Source organism: Durio zibethinus, chromosome 15 (genome assembly GCF_047325235.1).
Source record: "Durio zibethinus cultivar Kanyao isolate XHJ-2024 chromosome 15, ASM4732523v1, whole genome shotgun sequence".
NCBI lineage: Eukaryota > Viridiplantae > Streptophyta > Magnoliopsida > Malvales > Malvaceae > Durio > Durio zibethinus.
The window spans coordinates 15861736-15876098 of record NC_143176.1 but is presented as its reverse complement, the minus strand read 5'-3'; the positions used below and the strand labels follow the sequence as shown (position 1 = coordinate 15876098).

The window sequence follows — 14363 nt, the reverse complement described above, 5'->3', positions numbered from 1 at the left end:
ATTATTATTTTTTATCATAAATTTAATTTAATTTAATTTAATAAAAAATAAAATTGTATTTTAACCTTATTCTAATTATATTTTTTAGACTAACTAAACATATTAATATTAATTCCTATTGGTTACTTTCCAACGAATTAAACATTAAATAATTTTTTATTCTATTCCTATAAAATATGTATTTGATTCCCCTTTTATTCTATTTTATGAATTATGCATGTTATCAAATGTGGCCTTAATGTTTCGAGATTTTCCTCTTTCAATGCATTTTAAATTATCAAAATAAATTAATGAAAAAAGTTAAAAAAATTAATGAAAAGAGTTTTACTCGACAAATTTCACAAATTGAATTCTTTAATTTTTTTATATAAATCTTTTGTCAGTAAATTGTATATATGATCCTTAATTTTTTATTATTGTTTCAATTTTGTCCCTAATTTTTAAATTATTTAAGGGGATTCTAAATACACCACAAAATTTTTTTTATATACACCTTAAATTTTCTTTAAAAAATATCCACATAACAAATACCAATTTTAACCTTTACTAAACGACAAAAATATCCTCAATAGTTTATATATCTAGCCTTTCTTCTTATTCTAAATTCAACGATAGGGAGAATTATATTGCATTTTTGAAAATGGGTTTTTGAGAATGCAACTAGATTTTCAGAAATGGATTTTTAAAAATACAATGTAAATCTCGAAAATCCATTTCCAAATGTACAATATAATTCTCCAAAATTCATTTTAGAGAATTATATTGTATTCTCGAAAATATATTTGTGAAAATACAAAAATTTTTGTTTAAATATATATTTAATTATAAACTCTTGATAATGTTTAATTTTAATTTAAATAAAATAAATACATTTAATCTTAAAATAAATAATACAAATGTGGGAATATTAGAGATATGTTCTCAAGCAAACATGGGTTAGAGGGGTTGAGTCAGCAATGTGCCCATGCTTACTTGATCATATGTGTGAGTGGAAGAGACATACTAGTTCTCAAACATGTATATGCATAAAAGTTCTTGTTTTCAGACCAAAAAACCAAGAACTCCCTTTTACCCATACAAAACTAGAAAATTAAAAAAAAATATTCTTAGTTTTTTGGAATCTCAAGAGAAAGAAGAAGTTCATACTATACATGCTTAAGAAAATCTATTTTAGTTTCATTCGCACACATAATCTAGTAAATGGGTCCATTTTCAATTAAGTCATTCTTGAATAGCTCATGGGACATGAGTAAGGTTTCCATTGATTAAAGGTAAGAAATCCACTTCCAGAAGTTTTTAAAGGTTTTCAAAAATAGATATCTGATAGGTTTTAAAGCTTCTTTGAAATGGATATCCGAGAAGCTCTAAGGCTTTTCAGAAATTCATTTTTGAGAAGCTTCAATGATTGTTGAAAATAGATATCCGAGAAGTTTTAAAACTTCTCGTATATGGATATCCAGAAATCATTGAAGTTTTTCAGAAATAGATTTTCGAAAAGCCTTAAAACTTCTTGAATATCCATTTTTTCGAGAAGCTTGATTTCACCTAAATCTTACCGTAAATCCTAACCTATATTCACATGATTTCAACCACAATTTAACCAACATAAATGGAAAACAAGGTAAGAATCTTACCTTTAATCACTAAAAAAAACTTAAAAACACAAGTGATTTAGGGTTAATTTGATGGATTTAGGGTTATTTTGGATTGAAAAGTGAGGAGAGAATAAGAAAGAAAGGGTAAGAATGGAAAAAAAGAAAATGGGGAGTAGGAGTGTATTTAGTAGAAATAGAAAATTGAATTTTGAATTTGGAGTATATTTAGAAGTCTGGTGTATAGAGTAATAAATGGGATGTAAATAGATTTCCCCATTATTTAAAATAATTCCTAATAATCTTTTAAAATGATTTTGTTTTGGTCTTTTATGAAAATATTTCATAAAACAATAATATCCTCATTGTAGATTACTTGGCATGCGATGCAAACATTGCAATGACTTAAAAAAAAAAAAACAAGAATAATTTAACAGGTAAATATTATAAAAAATACAAAATTTTATTTAATTTATTAATTTAACAAATAAAAAATGATATATTTCTTAATTTTATAATATCAATTTATTTCACAAAATCAACTTAATTAATTATGTTTAATCATATATTTTTAAACTTTTTTATTATTACGTTTAAAATTATTAAAACTTTTTCAAGAATAATACATTTCAAATTGATTTTATATCTAATGATGTGGATTTTATAATTATTTTCATCTTTTTACATTAACAATTTTTTTATTTAGAATCTTTTAATTTAAAAATATCAATTCTTTTATCTTGTCAAGTTAATTATTTACTTTAATTTTTTGTTATGCTTGTTCTTACTTTTTGTTTCATTTAGAATTATTATAACTCTTTCTTAAGGTATTATGACGTCAAATGTATTAGCTTTTAGGTGAGATGGTGATTCAAAATGGGATGAATTGGATTTCTCCAAATTTTTTCCAAACAATTTTTCAAAATAATTGAATAAAAAATTAAAATCAATATTAAAATATGATGCAAAGAACAAAAATTGATATATCTAGAAGTAATATAATCAACAATGAAAATAAAAAGATAAGGATAGAGAAATCAAACACATAAATTTATAGAGGTTTGGTCTTTTTCCATAAGGCACCTACATCCTCTCTTTTTAGCTGTCCACACTAAGACTTCAATCCACTAATCTTGAATTGAAAATATAGCCCTATCTTTTTCTCTTTAAGGCTTAAGATAGAAACCTCTACCTTTTGTAATATTTTACCCAATCTCACTACAAAGCTCTCAAGAAGATACCTCACCTCTTTTTCTTTTCCATCTTTGTATATCAAATGTAATTTTGTAAACAATAAAACAACCTTTCTAACGCTAGGTGTTTGCAAATTTTAAGTATAAGGAAATGATGAATGAATAATAAATATGATTTGGATACAATAAATACAAAGATATAGACTTTAAAGCTCTAAAACTTTTGATTTTTTTTAAAGAATGAATATATAGATTATTTGATCTTGCTCTCTTGATTCATTAACCTCATTGGTGTGTTGGAATGCTCAACATATAGAGGAATTGAAAAACTAGCCATTGGGGATGGTTTGAAAGAAGAAATGCTCATTGGAAGCTTGAAAAACTAGCTATTATGCACATCTTTGGGCGAACCCAATCAATCAAGTAAAGGACCTGATCGATCCCCTATGTAGGGGGATAGATCCTTTCTACATGTTTTAAAACCCCAAAAAAAACTTTCTGTACAAAAAATGGATCGATCCTTAAAGAGGAGATCGATTGGGTCACTTTGAAACCTTAATCAATCAATCCCTACAATGAGGGGATTGATCCAATCAAGCTGGGTGATTGTTTCCTATTTTGTACTCCATTCACTAATTTGATCATATTTTAAGTTACACAATTCCAAATCAAAAACCATTTGAAAATTTAGAAACTAGACTTAAAGAGCTTTCTATCATATAAAATTTATCACTTAATTCATTGTATACAATTTATAGTGAATTTTCAAAATTACCCCATTGTGCAATTTTTAGATAACTGCAAAGTATCTAGTAAAAATTCAAAATCTTTTCTTAGAAAATTTAGATTTAGATTTTGTTTAATCAATTAGAAAGTAGACTAAAAAAGCTTTCCAATCATATAAACTTCAAATATTAAAACTTTATGAATTAATATAGACAAATAAAACAATTTCAATATTGGAAAACTTTGTTCTTGTAAAATAACTTTCTTAAGTTAATTTATTTCTCAAAGCCAATATTATCCAAATTGTATTGAGTCTAAAAAGAATAAGTTAACTTTAAAAACAACAATTGGACTTTCATTTAAACTCAAATAAATAATATTTAAAGATAATTTTGATTTGAGAAATAAGAAAACATAAAGAAAGGTTTGTTTAAACTTTGAAAATCATATTATTTATTTAGTACCAAAATAATAAAACTTAAAAACATATATTGAATAAATGTTTTTCAAAATTTTGATCAAGCTTATTTAGTTAAATATTTTGTCATTACAAAATAAAGATCAATTCAAGGCTATCAAAATTATATCAATTTTAAAATTATTTTCACTTTTGTTTTTACTTTTTTACGTTAATACTTATTTGTTGGCTTGAAATTACTTTTTATTTATAATAATAATTTTTACATCACTAATATAATTATTTACATTATAATAATATGTTTTTACACTTGTTATTATATTTTATTACATTTAAAATTATCAAAACTTTTTTTCTTAATGTGTTACAATACTTCTAATAACTTTATGCCAAATGATATACATTTTACGATTATTCTCATATTTTTATGTAAACACTTATTTTTTTATTGAATTATTTTTTATTTATAATAATAATTCTTATATGTTGTTAACTTCATTATTTACATTAAAATAATATTTTTTTATACTTATTCATTATATTTAGAATTAGCAAAACTCTTCCTTAGGGTGTTACAATAGTTCTAAACTATTTTACACCAAATGATACTAATTTTAAAACTATTTTTACATTTTACGTTATGATACTTTTAACATATTTTACGTTAAATTATAATAATTTTACGATTATTCTTACATTTTTACATTAACACTTATTTTAGGTTTAAAATTATTTTTTATTTATAATAATATTTTTATATTATCAATTTAATTATTTACATTATAATAAAATCTGTTACATTTGTTCTTACATTTTACTATATTTAAAATTATCATAACTTTTTCATAAGTATTATGACACTTCAAACATATTTTGCACCATATTATACCAATTTTATTATTATTTTCATATTTTTACTTTAACACTTATTTTTTTTATTTAGAATTATTTTATTTATAATATTTTTTATGTATCAATAATATCTTTTTACATTTTTTGTTGCTTTTCTATGTTTAAAATTATTACAATTTTTTATTAAGGTGTATCGATATTTCTAACCATTTTATGTAAAATAATACTAATTTTATAATAATTCTCATCATTTTATGTTAACTCTTATTCTTTGTTTAAAATTATTTTTTATTTATAATAATAATTTTTTTACATTATCAACTTAATTATTTACGTTATAATAATAATTTTTTATGCTTGTTGTTACCTTTCATTACATTTAGAATTATCATAACTTTTTTTTAAAGGTGTTATGATACTTTTAACTATTTTATGCCAAATGATATTAATTTTACGATTATTTTCACCGTTTTTATATTAACACTTTTTTTTTGTTTAGAATGATTATTTATTTGTAATAATAATTTTTTTATGTTACCAAAGATATTACTTATGTTACAATAATATTTTTTTTATACTTGTTCCTATTTTTTATTATATTTAGAATTATTATAACTTTTTGTTAAGGTGTTACAACATTTCTCATCCAATTTACCCCAAATGATACCAAATTTATAATTATTTTTATCCTTTTTACTTTACGAACATTGTAACATATTTTACACCAAATAATTCTAGTTTTTTAATTATTTTCACTTTTTTATGTTAACACCTATTTTTTGTTTAAAATTATTTTTTATTTATAATAACAATTTTTATCTTGTCAACTTATATTTACATTATAATAAAATTTTTTACACTTGTTCTTACCTTTTATTTTGGTTAGAGTTTTTTTTAAGGTATTACGACACTTATAATATATTTTACGTCAAATGATACTAATTTTATGATTATTTTCATCTTTTTACGTTAACACTTATTTTTTTATTGAATTATTTTTTATTTATAATGTTAATTTTTTTACATTACTAATTTATTATATTTCAATAATATCTTTTTATGTTTGTCATTTCTTTTCATTACATTTAGAATTATTACAATTTTTTCTTAAGGTGTAACAATACTTCCAATTATTTTACATTAAATAATACTAATTTTACTGTTATTTTCACCGTTTTACGTCAACTCTTAACTTTTATTTAAAATTATTTTTTATTTATAATAATAGTTCTTTTGTATTACTAACTTAATTATTTATGTTTTAATAATATCTTTTTATGCTTGTTGTTACATTTCATTATGTTTAGAAGTATTACAATTTTTTTAAGGTGTTAGGACACTTCTAATCATTTTATACCAAATAATACCAATTTTATGATTATTCTCACTATTTTTTATACTAACACTTATTTTTTAGTTTAAAATTATTACTTATTTGTAATAATAATTTTTTACATTGCCAAAAATATTGTTTACATTAATATTTTTTACACTTGTTCTTTCTTTTTATTATATTTAAATTTATTACAACTTTTTATTAGGATGTTATGACAATTTAGATCCAATTTATTCCATGTAACACTAATTTTATAACTATTCTTACCTTTTTATGTTACGATACTTTTAACACACTTTACGTCAAATGATTCCAATTTTACAATTACTCTCACTTTTTTACGTTAACATTTTTTTTGTTTAGAATCACTTTTGATTTATAATAATAAATGTTTTTATATTATCAAATTAATTATTTACGTTATAATAATATCTTTTTATACGTGTTGTTATCTTTCATTACGTTTAGGATTATCATTACTTTTTCTTAAAGGTATTAAAACACTTTTAACCATTTATTGCCAAAAATACCAATTTTACAATTATTTTTATCTTTTTACGTTAACAGCTTTTTTTCTTTTGTGTGTAGGATTATTTTTTATTTATAATACTAATTTTTTTCCATTAACAACTTAATTATTTATGTTTTAATAATATTTTTTTACAGTTGTTGTTACTTTTTATTGTGTTTAGAATTATCACAATGGTTTATTAAGGTGTAATGGCACTTTGTAACTATTTTGCATTAAATAAAACTAATTTTATGATTATTCTCACTTTTTTACATTAACTTTTACTTTTCATTTTAAAATTATTTTTTTATTTGTAATAATATTTCTTTTACATTATCAACTTAGTTTTTTTTGTTACAATAATATTTTTTTATATCTATTGTTACTTTTTATTACGTTTATAATTAGCACAACTCTTTTTTAGGGTGTTACGATACTTCTAACTTATTTTACATTAAATAATACTAATTTTACGATTATTTTCATATTTTTACGTTAACATTTATTTATTGGTTTAAAATTATTTTTTGGATTTAAGGTAATAATTTTTTACGTTTCAACTTAATTATTTACGTTACAATAATATCTTTTTACTCTTGTTCATACTTTCATTACATTTAAAATTATTATAACTCTCTATTAGAGTTTTACGATACTTCTAACACATTTTATACCAAATGAAATCAATTTTATGATAATTCTCACTTTTTTACGTTAACTAATTTTCAATTAAAATTTTTTAAATATTATATTATCTTGTTCTCTTTTTTAGGAATTTTAAATAGATTGTATTTGTCTATTAAAATTTCTTTCATTTTATTTAATAAATAATATTTAATGTTAATTAATTAAAATTAGATTAATAGGTTAACAAGTAATTAATTATTTTTATAATTAAAAAAATCAATGATTTATATCTAGTAGTTATTATTCAATTATTTTATAATAAAGTCAAAAAATTTAAACTTACTATATAAATTCCCTATAATGGAATATGTGACTACTTCTACTTTCTTCCGTAAACATGACTACTTTTATTTTTGGTGAGAGATAAACAAAGTGCTTCATTAATGCCTAATTGAACAAGAAAGCATAATTAGTGTCGCAAATCATGATTCATGCAACTTTGACAAAGAAATCTTATTGGTCATTTAACCGCACGTGGATCGCCAACTCTGACAAGGATTTACAACTGAGGATGAATAATATAAACAAATTTGGTCAATGAAAAATTTTGAATTTACCATGCTCTCTCTTAAATTTCTCAATATATACTCCCAAATCTGTTTTGCCTTCTTCACTACTCGTTAATCGAATCATCACTTTCTCGCGAACAAATATTTTCTTCCATCACCTTCCAGGTCTTTTCGATTGTATAATCAATGGCTCATACGAAGTAAACAACTAGGCAATCAATGGGAGATGAAGAGCCACGTAAGCAACTAGCGACCAAAGCCACTATGAAATCGGCTCCAACCACTAGAGGAGTGAAAAATCCTTATTGTTTCAGGCCCGAAATAGTGGCATTGAAAGAAATCAGAAAGTACCAAAAGAGCACGAAGCTATTAATTTAGAAGCTTCCATTCGAAATGTTAGTGAAGGAAATTACTCAAGATTTCAAAACAGATCTAATGTTTCAAAGCAACGCCGTAGCCATTCTCCAAGAAGCCATCGAAGCCTATTTGTTAGGGCTCTTTAAAGACACCAATCTCTACACTATTCATGCAAAAAAAAGGTTATCATTATGTCGAAGGATATTCAATTGGCTAAGAGGATCAAGGGAAAGAGAGCTTAATAATGTACTAATCTATTTTAGAGTTTCTCAAAAAGATTTGTTTCTAGAATCCAAGTGCTTAGGGTTCTTTATATGTAGATCTCTTGTTTTAGGGTTTATGTTTGTTTTCTGAATGATGACATGTAAGTTTAGGAAATCTATTCAGTGTACTTGGATTGGCTTAATCTTTGATAGTCTTTGATTCATTGTCTTATTGGATTTGGGTTTTATTTTTTTCTTTGGCCAATGGTTTTAGTTTGCCTATTTATATGTTGAGATTATGTCCATTAGAACCAAAGGCTTCTTTATTCCATTAGTAATAGCAAGGTTTGTGTCACGACTCTTAGGGAAGACTAAGAAGAGAACAGAAGAAAATTAAGGAGACTAAGAAGAGAATAAAAAGGGATTGAGAGAATATAATATCTTTTTCATTCATGAAAATTAGTTACAGTTAATAATTATTTAAAAATAGCTATTATGGAACTATCATGCAAAATTATAGAAAAAATACAAAGTTACAGAGCATTCCTAGCCAATAGATTAATAATTGACCCTAAAAGATTAATAACTGACGTCACAATCTTCTTTATCATATTCACCCATTCTATTGTAAGCTTTGAACTCGTCTCTAAGTGATTCCTTTTCATTCTTTGCCATAGTCTTGTTCAAGCAGCTTTTGCTTTTTTCCATCAAACTCATCATACTACCTTCCCCTTCACCAGATCTTATCCCTAAAGATCAAAATATGAAAACTATGACTTCAATACTATATAGTTTTCCAAGTTGCATTATTAGCCCTAAATTGGACCATACCACCAAGAGTTAGGTGACAGCCCTATTATGCCTCATAACCATTCGTTTATCAATCACAATAGCAGGATATACAAGCGGTTGCCCATTCTCATTAGTTTCTTATGGAGCTAGGTTGGGAACTACCTTGTTTCCTAATTTTTTTTTTAACAAGCTAACATGAAACACTGGATGAATCTTAGAAGTTGGAGATAACTAAAATTTATAAGCAATTGAACCAATCTTGGCTAATAGAGGACATATACCATAATATTTGGATAAAAGTTTTAAACTCTTTCAAAGCTCCAATGAGGTTTGTTTATTGAGCTAGAGTTTTTAAACACACTTAATCTCCCATTTGAAACTTTCTTTCACTTTTTTTCCTGTCAGCATACAATTTCATTCTCTGTTAAGATTTATTTAACTGATCAATAATCAACCTTTTGCCTTGTTCTCTATCTTTTAGTAATTCTTTAACATTCGCCACTTTTGCTTAATTACTTGCATCCATGTTAAAGCTAGTGGTTTATAACCATACAAAGCTTGAAATGGAGACATTCTCAAACAGTGTGATAGCTTGTATTATACCACAATTCGACTAACGATAGTCATTAAACCTAACTCTTAGGCTTGAAAAAACACATACACTGTAAATATTACTCAAAACACCTCTCGATTTGCCTGTAAGATTTTAGATGGTAAGCTATACTCAAAAGAACTATGGTTCCCAATAATTTCATCAACTTCTGCCAAAACATACTAGTGAAGACTGGATCCCTATCAGAAATAGCAATTCTTGGAGTCCCATGTAGTTTATAAACTTGGCTGAGATATATTTTAGCTACTTTTATAATTGTAAAAGGATGGGACAAAGGAAGATAATGATTATACTTAGTAAATTTATCCACTATCACCATAATACAACTAATTTTTTTTAGATAAGGGCACCCCTTCAACAAAATTCATGTTGATTACATCTCAAGCTTATTGTGGCTTAAGGATTGGCTGGAGAAGACAAGAAACATGCTTGTATTTGTTCCTTTGACAAAAATCACACTGTTGGATATATTCACAAACTTGTTTCTTCATCCTAAGCCAATAAAAATTCAATTTAAGTTTGTGGTAGGTGGCTTGAATTCCTGAATGCCCTCTTGAGGTGAATCATGCAAGGCTTGCAAAATTTTCTCCCTTAACTACCCACTGTTACCTATACACACTTTTTCTTTAAATTTTAAAACTCCATTATTGAATGAATAGTGAAAATTATCAAGAGGATGGATGGTAGAAGCCTTAATTTGCTTATGTGCCACTATATCACCATTATAGTTATACTCGATCTCTTTTGCCCATTTTGGTATAAATGTAGTTGATTGCAAGCTATAGTTTTGTACTTTTTCCTCATGTTGTCTAGATAAGGCATCTGTTACTATATTCATCTTGCCCTTTCTATATTGTATAGAGTAATCCAACCCAAGTAATTTGGTTAGTCTTTTTTTTTTTAATAATGGTGGTCAACTTCTATTCAAGCAAATGTTTTAAAGCTTCATGATCTATCTTAATAATGACTGGTTTTTCTTTCATGTGGTGTCTCTATTTTGTTACTTTCATTAGCATGTCTAGATACTTCTTTTCATAAATAAAAAAAGTTTTATGTCTAGTACCTAGAGACTTACTTAAGTAAGCTATTGGCTTTCCATCTTGGGATAAAACAGCTCAAATTTTAATATTGCTAGCATCAGTTTCTAATATAAAAGGTTTATTGAAATCAGGCAATGCCAGGATAAAGGTAGAACATATGGCCTCATTGAGTCGATTGAAAGCTGATACTGCTACAGATGTCCACTTGAATCCATTCTTTTTAAGCATATCTAAAAGTGGCTTATTGATCTCTCCATTGCTTTTTATGAATTTTTTGTAATATCCAGTCAATCCAAGAAATCCCCTCAAAGACTTAAAGCTCTTAAGCTGTGGCTAGTTTGCATTGTTTCTACCTTAAAAGGATCTGTAAATACCCCTTTAGCTAATATGATATGCCCCAAATATTCAAGTTGCCTTTGACCAAAGAAATGTTTGCTTTTTTTTACATATAGTGTGTTCTTTCTCAATATTGGAAATACAATGTTTAAATGTTTTACATGTTCTCTCAAGTTAGAACTATAAACAAGAATATCATCAAAAAATACCAACATAAAATTTCTTAAATAAAGAGCAAATATATTATTCATGAGAGACTAAAAGGTTGTAGGTCCATTAGTAAGTCCTAATCGCATTACTTTAAATTTGTAATGTTCATGTCTAAAAGCTATCTTGTGAATATCATCTTCTTTCACCTTTATTTATCAATATCTTGATCTGAGGTCTATTTTTTAGAAGTAATGGACTCCGTTCAACAAGATCTTCCACTATAGGTATAAGGAATTTTTTTTTCATTGTCATTGCATTTAATTGTTTGTAATTGATACACATCCTTTAGGTGCCATCTTTTTTCTTAACTAACAAACATGGAGAAATAAAGGGGCTTTTATTGGTTTGAAAGAAAAAAAAAAACATTTTTGCTATTTACCTTTTGATCTCATTCTTTTAATAATGGTTGAATCTATATGGTCTTAGACTAACAGGTTGAGAGCTTGGTTTCAAAGGTATGCTATGATTTTTCACTCTCTCTAGTGGTGATCTTGTAGGCTTCCTGAATATATCTTCATAGAAAGCTATTATTGGCTCAAACACAACTAGTGTTTCCATATCATCACACTTCCCACTAATCATGAACATTTCCCCTAACATCTTAAGATCTTTGTAGGCTAGCTTCTACAATTTATCTCCAAAAATAAGCTTTAGGCTAGCTTTATTGGGACCACTTTTTAATGTAACTTCTTGTCTTTCTTTTTTGATACTCACTAACATATCATTGAAATCAAATACAAGAGGACTATATTTCCTTATCCAATCAACTTTAAGCACAATGTCACTACCTTTCAGTGCAAAAACTCTTAGATCATGAACAAATTTATGCCCTTATATTATCCATTCAAGCTATTTACATTTAGCGGTACTATACAACTTCACACCATTAGTCACAGTTATAGTTAAAGGATTAGTACATGTCAACTCCACCCCATCCTTAGCCAATCTGAGAGTCACAAAACTATGAATACTCTCGTTATCTATAAGTATATTCAAAGGTTTACCCTTCATATTTCGTTTGATCCTTAGTATGTTATACCCAGTGCTACTTGTTAAAGCATTGATAGAGATTTTCAAATTACCATCCCTCGATCTACTTCATTATTGATATCTTGACTATTGTCAATTGGTTGCTCATCATCCTTCTTTTCTTCTGAAAATTCATTCACCATGGTGGAGTTCAATTGCTTGTTCTTGCAAATGTGGCCAGGAAAGAAATTTTCACCACATTTAAGCCACAGGTTCTACAATTTTCTTTGCTTAAGGGGAGTTTGCTTTTATGTAGTTGATGTTGTATTAAAGGTAACTTTTTATGGTTGGGAGCAAGGATTATAAGGGTTCTTAAAAGAAGTATAGGTGTTACTGGTTGAATTGAGTTTAGTAGGTGATCAATTTTCTTTTGTATTCAACTTCTAAGGCTAGCTGGTGTAACTTAGCTTGCCTATAGGTTGCTACCAAAATCAAAGGCTTACTAGCCTTAACTCTTGGTTTGAGATTTTCTTAAAATCACTTATAAAATTGGATACAAAATATAACTCGTCCAAATGAAGGTTATTCTGAAACATGAATGGCTTGAACTCTTCAAATTTCTCTTGATATTCTACCACTGTGGTCTTTTAAGTTAGCTTGTTGAATTTTTCAATCACATCTGAACAGGTCTTATCACAAAATCTCTAGTAGAGATCATCAAAAATTCCTACCATGTAAATCTTGGTTTCTGCATCAAGTATCCATCAAACCAGATTTCTACTCTACTAGTTAAATGCATAACAACTATCTCTATTTTTTAATGATCTAACATTCCAAAAATAGTAAAATACTTTTGACATTTTCTTACCCACTTTCGAATAATGGAAGTTTGATTTTTAGACGTAGGATAAAAGCATTTAAGCCTAGGGTAGTTATTTATAGGTGAAGCCTCAATATGTTTCCTTGCCATCACGTTATTATGTATATTATTAAGGTTATTGTCCTATTGAAGTTTTGGTAGTAACCTTGGATCATCAAGGCTATAGCTAAACTTATTATATTTATCAATAACAGTTATCTCAATAGGATTCTTACCCTACCTTTTGGTTTTCACCAATGGAAATGCCAACATGCTCCTGGATCTGGCTAGGTTGGAAATTCCTTTTTTGCAATAATTCCAACATGTTGTCAAACTGTTGTGATTCTCAAACATCTTGATTACTGGCTTTTTCTTTTAGTCTTCCCACAATTTTGACATGGAGGTCTGTATTGCCTTTATGTCTTCCAACTGTGTTAAGATTTTTTGTACCTGTTATGTAAGCTATTCAACCGAGTGCTTTCAACCATGGAGAGTTGTTTCTGACTATTTTTCAACGTTGATATGAGATCGCAACGAGTTTTGATACCAATTTATCACGACTTAGTTATGACTTGGTTAATGTTTTAGAGACTAATAAGAGAATAGAAGAGAATTAAGAAGACTAAAAAGAGAACAAAGGATAATTGAGGAGAATAAGAAAAGAATAGAGAGGGATTGAGAGGAAAAAATATCTTTTCTATTCATGAAAATCAGTTACAGTCAATAAATTATTTAAATAGAGTTATTGTTGAACTATCATGCAAAATTGTGAAAAAAATACAAAGTTACAGAGTATTCATAGCCAATAGATTAATAACTAATATCATCATCTTCTTTTTTGTATTCACCTATTTTGTTGTAAACTTTCAACTTATCTCTCAATAATTTTTGCTCATTCTTTACCATAGTCTTACCCATGCTACTCTTACTATTTTCCATCAAGCTCGTCACAATTTGACATTTCAATAGTTTGAATGATTTTGATTGCCATTAAATTGGCTTTGACTGCATTTTCTTACTATGTCTTGAGGCTTGTTTTAAGACGTCAATGGCAATATTTGGGTGAACCATTAAGAAATATAAAAGCCCTAATCTCTACCTCCAACCTGACTCGAACCTGACCCGAGCTTGACCCACCCAACTTGGCGCGGTTATCAAAA

The 14363-nt window shown here is 26.5% G+C and overlaps 1 pseudogene; it reads left to right on the top strand.

Annotated features, from left to right (window-relative positions):
* The first annotated feature begins 8010 nt into the window (after nt 1–8010).
* On the top strand, nt 8011–8423 carry LOC111302394 (histone H3.2-like; annotated as a pseudogene).
* The last annotated feature ends 5940 nt before the right edge of the window (nt 8424–14363 follow it).